Raw genomic sequence first — 11448 nt, forward strand, 5'->3', positions numbered from 1 at the left:
CAAAATGGTTTCGAAAAAAAAGGGTCGGCGGTTGTTTGAGTTTATAAAATTTGGATTTTTTTTTTCTTTTTTCTCTCTCTCTCTTTGGAAATTATTATCATTATTAATACCCGAATACGTTTCGATAAATCGAAAAAATCGATTTTTAATCTCGAACGAAGTATGGGTTTCGAAAAGATTCTATTGTTTAAAAAAAAATCAGCTGTTGATTCGAAACAATCAAATCGATGTGTAAGGTTTAGTTAGGTAAAAAGTTTGATTTAAAGTATCAAAAGATTTTCTTGCGATTAATGTTTTTCCACCGTGACTTTGGCTTTTCTTTTTTTTTTTTTTTTTGCAAGTTTTAAAAAGAAAGAATAATAATAATAATAATAATTCAACGAGATTTTTATCCGAAGTTTCCGGCCATTTTTTTTTTTTTTTCTAAAAACAATATTAATGAGGTTTTTTTTTGGTTTTTTCGGTTTGGTTGGCATTGATTGAGAATTGAGTGTAACGACGTTCACGTACGAAAGCGCAAGTCTTTGTCTGAATTGGGAAAAAACCACAAAAATGAAAATAATAATAATAATAATAATAATAAATGTTTTGTCTGGAAAAAAAAATAAAAGGTTGCATGTCGGAAATAAAATGTTTTTAACGTGTATCTCTTTTGGTTTGATTATTCGAGTGAATAAAAAATAGAAAAAAATTTAGCCGGAGGAAAAGAAAAATTTAGCTGGAATTTGGATGAAAAATGTTGTCGAGATCGATTTTTGATGAGTACAAGTTCAATAAAAAAAAAAAAAAAATGTTCAGAAATGACCCAAAGTTATTAACTACAAATCAGGTTTTCTTTTCTTTTGTGAAAAGGAAAATCCTTTTATTTAAAATGTATACAAAGTATTCTATTTTTATGTTTAAAAGTTTTCTATAAGGTTTCGTTTCGAATGTCCCCCCCCATTCATTAAATTGAAGATGTGGAGAGAGACAGAGAAACTTTTTGTTTTTTTTGCAGGAAAAGTTTTCTTTTTTTCTCTCGTATTTGAAATGACAAAAAAAATTTTTTTCAATTTGTTATTTCTTTTTTTTAAAAAAAAGTCATTATTATCGAAATTTCGAACAGTTGTTACAACATATTTTAATAAATAATTTTAGAAAATAAAACACGCAACCTTTTCTCGTGTGTGTGTGTGCATGTGTTTTTTTTTTTTTATTTCCATTCGTCTGCTACGCCGTCTGAAAAAATTTTTAAATATTTTACACTTTTTCGTCTGCTATTTATCAATTTAAGGTTTAATATTTCCCCGGCCACGATGAAGGAAGATTGGGGGGAGAGGGGGATACGAAAGTTTTTCACGATAAAAATTGTATGGAAACGCGTATCGTTGACACTTACTTAATGTTTATATATTTCGAAAACCAAAAAAAAAATTTTTCTTTTTTCCTCCCCTCCTCTTCCCGACTTCCCTTCCTCTTTCCCCTCCCCCCACCCCGAATTTGTCACGCACGTTAAAGTAATTGTAATTATTATTATTATTTTTTTTTTTTTTTAAATGGAAAAAAGTAATAATTAAATAAATTATAAACGTATTGAAAATTATGCTTGCTTTTCTTTCTTTTTTTTAATTCAATTTTGTTTATTTTATTATTTTTTTTCGTATAAATAAATTTTTTATGAGTATTTATTATTAAAAAAAGGTTTTTCAATAAATTTTAATTGAAAAAGAAAAAAGAAAATTAAAGGCTTTTGAAATTGCGGAAAATGAAAATTTTTATTTATTTATTTTTTAAATTGGGTATCAGGACATGATAAAATAAAATATGAGTTTTGGTTTTTTTGATTTTTTTTTCTTAATAATTTTTATTTATTTATTAATTTTATTTATTAATTTTTTTTTTGATAAAAATAAGTAGAATTATTAATAATAATAAATGATTATTTCAAGATGGAAATTATAAGGGTGGTTTACGTCACGCCCACCTGAAAACGCAAAAACGCAAAAAAAAGTGTTTGATGATGGATGACTATGTTATTATTATTATTATTAATTTTTCTTTTCTATTTTTTTTTTTTTTTTTTGTAAAATTTTGATCGCGATATAAAGTGAAAGGAAAAGGAGAAAAAAGAAAAAAAGGAAACGGAAGTGAAAGAGGATGTGTGCAGGATGAGGAAAACGTGTCGTGTTTTTTTTTCTTTTTTTTTTTTTTTTGGTTTGAATATTGAAAAGAGTAAGAGATGAATCATAGATCAACGATTCAATTTTTTTTTTTTTTTTTGGGGGGGGGGGTAAATCGACGATGGAAATTTAAATTTTCAAAGTGTGAAAACATCCCTACGGATCATTATTCTCGTTACGCAAAAAAAAAAAATTGTTTGATTGATAAGATTTCATGCGAATGATGCGCGACATCGTCTGGGAAATTTAATTTAAAGTAAAATGACTGCCATTTATTATTATTATTATTAATCGATTTAATTTTGACTTATTTAAAATTTTCCGGCTTATTTTGAAATGTTTTCCGAAAAAGTTTTTCTTTTTTTTTTTTGTGAAAACTTTTCACGTGAGATATTTTCTCTCTCTCTCTCTCTCTCTCTCTCTCTCTCTCTCTCTTTAACGAGTTAATTGAAACGTGAACGTTTTAAAAATAAAAATTTAATTGTTGATTTAAAATTTAATGGAAAAAAAAAAAAAAAAAATAGAGATGTAAAACGTTTCCCTTAATATTATTATTATCATTATCAGCGAATTTCATCCCCGAGCAATTATTATTATTATTATTATTATACGTAGAATTTTTTTCCTCACAGTTTTGACGGTTGGAACGTGCACGTAGAATCGGATTTTTAAAAAAAAAAACAAAAAAGATTTCCGGATTTTTTTTTATTTTTTTTTCAGAGGATTTTTTTTTATTTTTATGTCCGGATTAGTTCGATTGTAAAGGTAACTGTATTAACGTCAGAGGGAGGGGAGGGGGATTAAAAAACGATGACGGGAAATCTCAAAAGGTTTTACATTGATTTGTATTCAGAAAAAAAAAAAAAATTTTTTTCAACGACAAAGCAATTAATTTGAGGGTCATCAAAAGTACGCCAACCAATAGACAAACACACTTCATTTTATCTTTCACGATGGGATTTTTTTTGTTTTTTTTTCGTTCCCGCCATCATATGACGGAAAACGGGGAATAATAATTTCCATAATTCGTTCGAACTGTGACGACTTTTGTCAAAAACGGAAAAGGAAATCAAGAAATGCGGGCCGAAAAAGTAGTTTCGCAAAAAAAAAAAAATTTACAATTCGTAACTGTTTTGTCTACTACTACTAATCGGTAATTAATTAACATTTTGACATAATGGCATCCGGAGTTTATTTAATCTTTGTCACATTTTGACCTCGTCGCGTACACACGCTTACTAAATTATTATATGTTTTTTAATAACAGTTTAACTGCGACAACGACGACGACGACGACGACGCATTTAACGAGTATTTAATGTCGTTAATTGGTCCGTGAGTAATTTGAGTAGCCTGTTGATCGACGACGGTTAAAAAAAAAAAAATGAGGTGACTACTACTACTACTACCACGACTACTATTACTACTGTTCATGCGCTGCTACTACTACTACGGTTTTATTTTTTCGCAGCAGAGTGACTGGCAACACACGCGTTTAAACGTACGTTTGTGATTATTGGATAAAATTAGCGCGTGTACGAATGGTTCGTGATTTTCCTTCTTTCCTTTCTTTTTCTTTTTTCTTTTTCTTTTGTTGCTGTTGTTGTTGTTGTTGTCGTCAATAGCAGTATTTTAAAATAAAAAGAACAAATTTTTTTTTTTGATTGATTGATTGATAGTCTACGAGAGGATTTAAATCTCTTGGAAAAATAAAATCACAAAAAATTAACCCCGGGGGGAGGGGCTTTGCCTTCCTTTTAGTTAGGAAATTTTTTATTAACAAAAAAAAATTATTATTATTATTATTATTATTATTATTATTATTATTATTATTATTTTATTTTTGTTATTAATAATTTTGAGATTGTAAAATTTCAATTTAAAACTTTCGTTTCTTTTTGAACTGTCGTCAAAAGAAACAATATTTATCTCTGTCGAGCCGAAGGCAAAATAAAATATAATATTAATAATAATAATAATAATGTTCAAGGTTTGTTGGCACTCGAGAAAAAAAAAAAAAAGGTGAAAGATGGGTAATTTCAGATAATAATAATAATAATAAAAAAAGCCTTTCATTGATTTTCATCTGGGAAGCTGTTGTTGCCGCTGCTATTGCTGCTGCTTCTGCTTCTGCTGCAGGAGCAACAGTTGCCCAGGCAACGAACTCGCATTTTTTTTTCTTTTTTTTTTTTTGCAAATAATGTAAATAACTCGAGAAAATAAAATTAAAATATTAATATTATTATTTAATATCAAATGAGGCCGTGTTTTTTTTAATACAAGATCATGTGTTTCCGGTTTTCCCGTTAAAAATTTCCGACGTTGACAAATTTCATTGATTTCGTTATGAAAATATTTTTTCACGGTTTCCTTTTTCGTTTTGTTTTGACACACAAATGGAAATTGGAAATTTGTGAAAGAAATAAAAAAAAAAATTTTCAAATTAAACTTCTTGGGAAAATGCAAATAAATTTTTTTTTTTTTTTGTTTTCGCTTTTAAATTTATTCGAGAAAAAAAAAAAAAAAAAATTTTCGGGTTATTCGTGCGCTAATTCCGTCGTAAATCTTTTTTTGAATCGTAATTTAAAAGTCCGGAAAGTCACACAATTGAACACAATTCGGTCTAAGGAATTTAATGCAATTTAATTTTTTGAAAACATTAAAAGGAGAAAATTTAATGAGAAAAGAAATTTTTATTGCTTTTAAACAAAAAAAAAAAAAAACAAAAATGGCAGCATTCTACCGGCGACGTGAGCTCGTAATTTTTTTTTTTTTTTTCAAAGTAATTTTCTTCGGCAAAATTCTTTTCGGTAATTTGTACTCGACCGTACTACCGGAACCCTCTTCTCCCCCCTCCCCTTGTGATCCGATCGATCCACCCACATTATAATGAGACTAATTAATATCTTCATTCTTAAATTACTAATTATAATAATAATAAGTTTGATTATAATAATAATAATAAAATGTATTGATAAACTTAAAATCGATGCAATGGGTTTTCCTATCCCCCCTCCCCCCTCCGCTATACATACTCCCTTTCTAAAAATTTAGAAATCCTATCAATGTCATTTTTTTTTAAAAAATTATTTTTATTTTTAAATAATTAATAAGGAAACGACAACAACAAAAAATTGCGTTTCCGGTTTTTTTTTTTTTTATCGTTTAATCTATTTTGATTTTCTAATCCGGCGTGACGATTTTTTTTTTTTTTTTGCAATACCGGAAATGTTTTAAGCCAGATTGAATTTTTTTTTCTTTTTTTTTTTTTTCTCGAGTGCCAACAAACCTTGAACATTATTATTATTATTATTTATTACCCACCTTTTGTTGTGGCGGGATAAAAATAAAAATGTAGTCGTCTAATTTGTTATCGAATTCAAATTCCGGTTGAAAAGCGAAAGATTGACGTTTGAACTTAAAATTAAACCGGAATCACGGATGATGATGATGATGATCCCTTTTGTGATGATTAAAAGTCTGCGTTGAAATCACGGGAAAAGAATTAAAAAGATTAAAAATTATTCTGTCGTACCTGAATTTTATATTTTTTTTTAAATACGTTAAATGCGGCGAAAGTTTCGAAACAAGGGAAAAAAATTATCCGTCGATCCCTTTGGGGATTTTTCTTTTTTTTTTTTTTTAAATATATCCGGAAAGAAATGACGGTTATTTGATGTCGTTATTATTATTATTATTATTAATGGGATTTTTAAATTTTTTGTTTTCAATTTTTTTTTTTTGTGGATTTTTAAACGCTAAAGTCGGTGAACTAAAAAAATGATCTTAACATGGATTTTAATTTGGAAAATTTTTTTTTCGAAATTCACTCGCGTTAATTTTATTATTATTATTATTATTTGACGGGAGGGATTAAAGAAAAAAATAAATGTCGTATATGGGGGGTGTGTGCGTGTGGGGGGGGTGGATTTCACGTGAAAAAAACTTTTGACTTTTTCATTTGACCATCATTTATTCATATTTAATTTATATTAACAAGAGATTTTTCTCTAGAACTTTCTAATAATATTTTCTCTCTCTCTCTCTCTCTGAAAAAAAATTTATTAAAAGTGAGAGAGAGAGAGAGAGAGAAAAAGAGAGTGATTAGTATTGTATTCTGTTTAAAAAAAAGAATAAATAAAATAAAAGGAAAGTTACGTTTTAATGTCATTAAAATTTCATTTGGGAAAAAAAAAAAAAAAAAATATTTTAATGCCACGACGACTTTGTATTCAACAAAGAAAAGGCGGCAGGAGGCGTGGGAGGAAGGGGAATTTGCGAATACGAATGTTTTTTTTTTTTTTTTTTTTTTTGAAAGAAATAAAAGTATTTAGTTATGAAACCCTCGTTTATGTTTATTTTATTTTATTTATTCTTTTGAAATTTATTATACTGAATAATAAAATGTAATTTTTGTTTTTTATGTTTTAAAAATTTACATTCAAAAATTATTAATTGTTGTTAAAAAAGTTTTAAATTATACTCTCTACGTATGCTTTGCTCTGAAAAAAAAAAAAAGTTTTTATTAAAATAATAATATAAAAAGAGAGAGAGAGAGAGAGAGAAAGGAAAACTTTTTCGTTTCTGGAGATAATTATGAAGCTCAAAAATTATTAAAAAAAAAAAAAAAAATATTTCATTTAAATTTATTAAAAATTGATTTTTTTAATTTTTCTGAAGGGGAAGGGGGCGGGTAAGGGAGAGGGATCGATAAATAATTTGATGTTATTTCTCTTTCTCTCTCTTCATCATTTCACGCAGCAGCATCCTTTACGAAAATGTAACAATTTTTATTTATTTATTTTTTATTTTTCGTTCGTTTAATTAAAAAAAAAAAAAAAAATGTTTTTTTTTTTTTTCCACGATTCCAGTAAATGCGATTTATAAAATATGAATGAGTTATTAAAATTAAAATTTAAGAGTAACAGAAAAAGGAAGGGAGGAAAAAAAGGTAAAAGGAAAATGGAAAAAAAAGGAAAAAACCGAAAGGGAAAAAATTTTTCGAAATTAAAATCCCTTCTTCATATGTTTTTCTTATTTTTCGTTTTGAATGAAACGTGAAATTTGTCGTGGGTTTTTTTTTTTTTAATCATCATCATTATTATTATTATCATTATCATCATCATCATTATTATTATTATTATTTTCATTTACATTTAATAACTTATATTTTATCTTTATAATCATTCGAATGGAACTTTGTCAAACGAGGAGGAAAAATCGGAGAAAAAAAAATGTATGAAAGGGATGTTGTGAAAGGGGGAGGGAAAAGGGGGTCGGGAGGTGGGAGGGGTGTGGGAGTGGAAAATAATATCGATGAGAAGTTGGGCTGCGCGTTTTTTTTTTTTGAACCGAACCACGTAAATTCGTTTTTTTTTTTTTCTCCCTCAAAAGCTTATATTTTATTTAATTATTATTATTATAAAATCGTTAACCGTTTTTTGAGTGGGGAGGTAGAGAGGGAGGGGAGGGAGGGGCAAAAGGGAGAATTCATAACGAAAACGTTTGACTTTTTTTTTTTTTTACACACACACACACACACTCGGGGCATTAATAATAATTTTATTAAAATTAATTAAATTCTTATTTGTCGTTTAACGTTTTTGGAAAATTTGTTTTTAAATTTTTTTTTTTTTTTTTTTACGTTCGAATCCAATAAAAAACGTTGATGACGTCCCGCTAAAAAAAAAAAAAAAAGGGGCAATTTTTTTTTATCATGGCTGGCAAATAAATAAATGAGTAAATGATTTTGACGTAATGATCTCTGTTGGAACTAAATTTTTGCATTTCTTGCCAAAATGTTTCTTTCTTTCTTTTTGTTTTTGTTCTTTGTAACGTATATATATATATATATATGTGGGAAACAAGCTAATATAAATAATAAATATTTCATATCCGTTAAATTAGTTTCGTGAAAATTTAACAATAGAAAAAACAAAAAAAAACAATAACAAAAACATTGTAATAATGGCGGCCGAATGCATTTTTCACCTTTTTTTAATTCGGAATATATATTTCGAAATTATTTTGAAAGGTTTTTTTGTTTTGTTTTTGTTTTTTATACCATTAAAGGTAACGGAAACAAACGGAAGGTCAAACAACAACAACAAAATTTCATTACATATTAAACTCATGTCAGGTCTCCCATTAAATAAAGAGAGAAAAACAAAAAAAAAAATTTTTTTTTTTTTTTTAATATTAATGATGATGACGATGACGATGACGATGATGATGATGATGATGATGATCAATTGTATTTAAAATACGTTGTCAGTTCATCACTGTCACTTTTTTTTTTTTTTTTTTTTGTCTCATTGGTAAGAGAAAAATGGATGTTGATGTCGCAGAGTGAAAAGTTTATACGCGTATGTGAAAATGATAAATTAAATATGGAGATTTTTTTTCAAGGGGGGAGGGCAGGAAAGAGGGGAGGGAGGGGCGAAATAAATGGGTGAAAAAAAAAATTTGGAACATTTTTAAAAAAAAAATCAAAAACCGCCCAAATCTGATTTTTTTATTTTAATAGAATTAATTTATTATGAAAATTTTAATTAATATGTAAAAAAAATTAAAATTTACGCTCGCGTTCGTGTTAGAATGCACGTACGCCGCGTTATTATTACGCACGTACACACGCACACACGAACTAGATAATTTAAATTTTTTCACGTTCGCGACATATTATTCTCCGAAGGCGCATTGTCGATATAAAAAAAAAAAAATAATAAAATAATAAATTTTGTTTACCTGGAAATTTTTTATTTTTATGTTACGGATCATTATAAAATATATGTATTATAATAAAATAAAGAAAACCGGTTTTTCTTTATTTTACGTATTTTATTGTTTTATAAAAAAAAAAAAAAAAAATGAAAAGTTTACAAGTCGACGCCATGCTTTTTTTTATTACATCAGATATAATTATAATAAATATATATGTGAAAACAATCGAGATAAAACTAAAATAATAAATTTTCTTTTTCCTTTTTTAAGAATACATATACATAAAATAAATTATGACAAACGAAAATACAAAAACAAAATGAAATTATTATTATTATTATTATTATTATTAATATTATTATTATTATTATTGACTAGGTAAAATGTAAGAAAAGTAAAAAAGAAAAAAGGAAAATCCTTTGGAAAAATTACGGCAGAAATTCGGTTTTTTTTGTTTTTGTTTATAATTTTTTTATCCGGCGTGTATTTATAACATAATTATTATTATTATCATTATTATTATTATTAATATTTTAAATGATGTTTCCAGTACATTAAGTCAATTCAATTTTGACCTAGTTTTTTTTTTTTTTAATTTTTTATTACTTTTTATTTTTTCATTCGCCTTCCTTCATTTTTATTTTATTTTTTGTTCAAAAAGTGAGAGAGAGGGAGGAAGGAAAAGGTAGAGAAAGGGGAGGGGAAGAGAAAGAGGGAGAGAAGGGGGGAGAGAGAGAGAACTTTTACGCATAAACGTTATTTCTTGTAAATAATTTTCAAACGTTTCCTGAGTTTTTATCATTTGTTTTTTTTTTATTTTTTTATACGACAAAAAGGAAAAAGGAAAGAAAAAAAAGGAATCAAAAGGAAAAAGGAAAGAAAAAAAAGGAATCAAAAGGAAAAGGGAAGGAAGGGGAAAGGAGAGGGAAAAGGGGGGGGAAGGAAAAGGTTTTTTTTTAAATTATAAAATTTTAATGTGTGACTTTTCTTTTTTTTTTCCCCTTTTGAACGTTTCGCGTTTAAAATTTATCCTTAAAGGAATTTTTTTTCCTTTTTTCCTTTTTTTTTTATTTGGCCATTAAATAAATTTAATTATTTAAAGTTTAAAAAATTAAATTTTTTATCTTCTCTCTCTCTCACTCTCTCTCACTCTTTCTTCTCTCTCTTTTTTTTTTTTATTGGTGCTCTCGTAGTGAAATTGAAATTTATTTCACGGTATTTTCAACCGTTTTTATTTATTTAACGTTTGTTTGAAACTCGTTAAAAGTCAAAACAGGTAAAATAATAAACCTGGTCTAAGTCGACGTTTTGTGCGGTGGCATTTTGTCACGAGGGATTTTCTCCCACGTTATACAAAAACGAAAAAAGGAAAGGAAAGAGTGAGAGAGAGAGAGAGAAGACGTAGGGTAAGGAAGGATAAAGAAAGAAAAGGAAAAAGTAAAATGAAAAAAAAAAAAAAACGTTGAGGAAATTGAATGTTAAATAAATAAGTAGGAAAAAATGGAAGAAGAAAGAGGAAAAAGATAAAATGCGCGATAATGTAAAAGAAAATTTTTAAAAAGAAGAAGAAGAAGAAGACGAGAAAGATGAGAGAGAAAATCTACTTAATACTTAAATATAGTTTTTCCGATTCCGAGTCTTTTTCCCTTTTTTACCTTTTTTTCATAATGTCAAAAAAACGCGAGCGCGTTCATTTTCTGTGTAAAGGGAGAAAGAAAGAAAGAAAGAAATGGGGGGAAGAGAGGGGAGGATTTTTTTTTCATTTTGAAAGGGAAGAAGATGATGAAGGAGGGGGAAAGGGGGATAATGTTGGATTTTTATATGTCACAGAAAATAATTTTTTAGCTTTTTATTTTAAAATTTTCCGGATAAATTTTTTTTTTTTTAGAGCTTATGTTATCATATTTATTTATATACATATATCGGGTTTTAATTTTTTTTTTGTTTTTTTTTTTATAAATTCGCGACAAAAAATGCGGTCGAATCATTTGAAAATTCAATCAATTTTAATAATTTTTTTTTTTTTTTTTTTTTTGAAACGAAATAAAAGTTATCGAACGATCGTGTCGAACGAGAATCGAGAATTAAAAAAAAGAGAGAGAAAGGGAGAGAGAGAGAAAGAAAAGGGAAAATTTACATAAATATTTCAAATTTAACAACGTTCGCATTTGACGGTTCGAAAGATATTATTATTATTAATAGGCCTATAAATTATCAACAGAAAAAAACAGAACGGGGAGGGGGAGGGAAATTGCGTCATTTTTTAAGGGGTCAAAAATTACGTTCGTTTTTTTTTTTTTTTGCCTTTTCCATCAGTTTAAACAACCCCCCACCTCCGTGGAAAATTGTTTTCTGGTATTGAATGTTTTACATTATTTATGTCGTTAAAAAATGAAAAAATGGCGAATGTCGTTTGTTGATGATAAATCCGAAGAACGAATCGAAGATAAAATTCAAATTTTATTTTTATTTTACGTTTGTTTCGCGACCTTTACATTGAAAAAAAAAAAAAAAAAAAAAAAAAAAAAAAAAAAAAAAACCAGGGAAAAAAAAAAAAAAAGGGAAA

This window comes from Pediculus humanus, genomic scaffold, assembly GCF_000006295.1.
Source record: "Pediculus humanus corporis 1103172108286 genomic scaffold, whole genome shotgun sequence".
In the NCBI taxonomy this organism is placed as follows: Eukaryota; Metazoa; Arthropoda; class Insecta; order Psocodea; family Pediculidae; genus Pediculus; species Pediculus humanus.